We start from the raw sequence: 2,475 nt of genomic DNA on the forward strand, positions 1-2,475 counted from the left end.
AAAAAATACAGATTTCAGTATTCTGAGGCTCTGAGCCCCATTTATTTTCCTCACAGACGGCAGCAAAATGCCGGAATTATACGATTTAAAATAGAAGCAATAATTGTGGCTTGCTATTGAGTAAGAACATGTTTTTATGAACCACACAGCTTCCGGTCTTCCTTTAACACGTAATGCGGTGAGACTACCAATAGAAATACATTGCTTTTAAAATCGTGCTGTGCATCACGAAAAAAAGGGGAAAATCGTGTTGGTGAACACGAATCAATAGATTAAAAATCGTGTTGGTGAACACGAAACGCCGTGAGACTGGGTTGCCATACGATATAGAGAACTCCAGTGGATAACACCCGATAACTCTGTGTAAACGGGGCCTAGATCTAATGTTGGATGTGACGGCTTCTTAGTCACAGTGGCAATCACAGCCTTTTTAGATTAGCGTGATCCCTCATACATAATTTTTGTATGTTACTCATACTGTACTTGTAACGAATAGACTAAATGGTTACCATGGTAGAAAAGATTGAAGGTCTCAATATCAGCAAAACACAAAATGAAGATCTAATTTTCATTTAACACGGTTGGAACTCCTTTTTAAGAGCTCTGAAGACTTTAACGTTTAAAGGCCCCTACACACCAAACAAACACCAAAGAACACGTCCCGACAGAACTTGGCCAAACAGTCACACTGGAACACACAGCAAAGACTTTAGCAGACGGCCAAGAAGCACGTATGCACTGCACATGCTTTATTCACAATAACTCTCTTTACCAGCAGGCGGCGGTAGTGTGTATTCGTCATTCAAATGAGGCAACCAGAAGACAGGCTGCGAACAACAAATAGCTACATGCTACAGCTCGAGCCAAGCAGCACAGGGATGAACTATGCCAATATTTTAACAGTATCAGTGGCAGTGCAATACCTTTTCAGTGGGGCAAGATGTAGCAAATATGTGTGCCTATCCTGGTATTTGTGTTTATTCTTTTAATCACACAGCGTTAAGAACAAATACAAATTTGCCTTCATAACTGTCAGTTGTAGCCGTATAATTATTATTGATTTAACTAGCCTACGAACAGTATATTTTAAAAACATTTTAAAATGACCATCTTGAACAGCTAAACCATTGAATTACTTATAGGCAGATTGTGGACAGTAACAAAGTACATTTACTTAAAGAGCATCTTGCAGGTTTTTTTTTTCTACATTTATGCTTAAACTTGCCTGAAAATTACAATAAAAAAAGTGAATGTAGGATTTGATTCAAATCCTACATTCACTTTTTTTATTGTAATTTTCAGGCAAGTTTAAGCATAAATGTAGAAAAAAAAAACCTGCAAGATGCTCTTTAAGTAAATGTACNTGTGTTCTCTGACACTTGGTGAGTTCCCTGACACACCGGGGACACATATTCATGTATAAAAGACGTACAAAAGTGCATTTTGCATAGGTCCCCTTTAATATTTCAAAAAGCAAATGTAACACTACAAAGTAACACAGCAACACTCACTCATTGAATGGAGAAACATTCACTTGATTGTTTACATCATTGTTTTTAACACTGACTGAAGCACAAATGGCAATATAGATATGAATAAAAAGCAGTACAATACAACTATAAATGTAAACATACATGTAGATCATGTGAAGAAAACTATTTGGATTCAATTTTGCACAACACTTGGCAGTGGAAACACTATCAAAATGTCATAGACTTTGAATTGATTTACATTTCAGAAAGTACGTTACAAACACTAGCGACGTGCGGTTTTATCCCAATCTTAAATCCCATACTTTGTGGTGATGCATTTAAATCACTACATTTAATCTAAGAAAAATCCATTACATCATCAATGGGAATGTTACCTTTTTATTTCAGGCAGTTGAATATAAATGTGTTCACCACTGTTTTCCATCTGGTTCCATCGCAGGAGTTAATTAAAAGCTCTTTCTATGTTTCTGATTACAAAACAAAAATGGTTTCGAGTTTTTGACGATTGGATTAATGTACTCTTCCTTGGAGTTTAACTTTAATCATAACAAATGCCAATCAGTCAAACAAGCTGGACGCCCGGTGGCAGGAAGCCCCTGTAATGCATATTCAGAAGCACTTATTTGACCTCAGGGAATGATTAGTGGTATTTGAAAGCATAATCAACTTTATTTTTTGTTTCGCGAAGCCAGGGAATGTTTCGCACTTAATGTCTGTTAAACGCCACTTCATCTAAACTCTCTGGATGTTAGACCAGAGTAATTGTTTTTCTCGCCATGTCGAAACAGCACATTCACAGTAAGTAGAATGCAAATACAAACAACATTATCGTTCAACTTGAACACACTTGCTAACCTTTATTATGTCATTTGTATGCAAATGTAGCATATCTAGGCATCACACTTACAGTAAGGACATAGTGTGCGACTATAAAGACCTGAAAGACTAAAAAGTACTTCAGTTGAGAGAAAACACAGAAAGA

The 2,475-nt window shown here is 36.6% G+C and overlaps 1 long non-coding RNA gene across 1 annotated transcript in view; it reads right to left on the reverse strand.

Annotated features, from left to right (window-relative positions):
* LOC104950976 (uncharacterized) overlaps positions 1-1,014 on the reverse strand; it is a 15,572-nt gene extending 14,558 nt beyond the window's left edge. Inside the window, exons 1-2 of the long non-coding RNA XR_798978.1 lie at positions 856-1,014; positions 143-149 (exon numbers count right to left, since the gene is read on the reverse strand). This is a non-coding gene — a long non-coding RNA (uncharacterized lncRNA). The remainder of the gene's footprint in view (positions 1-142; positions 150-855) is intronic.
* Positions 1,015-2,475: the final 1,461 nt, after the last annotated feature.

This window comes from Notothenia coriiceps, unplaced genomic scaffold (genome assembly GCF_000735185.1).
Source record: "Notothenia coriiceps isolate Sejong01 unplaced genomic scaffold, NC01 NC01_scaffold00018253, whole genome shotgun sequence".
NCBI classification, from domain to species: Eukaryota; Metazoa; Chordata; class Actinopteri; order Perciformes; family Nototheniidae; genus Notothenia; species Notothenia coriiceps.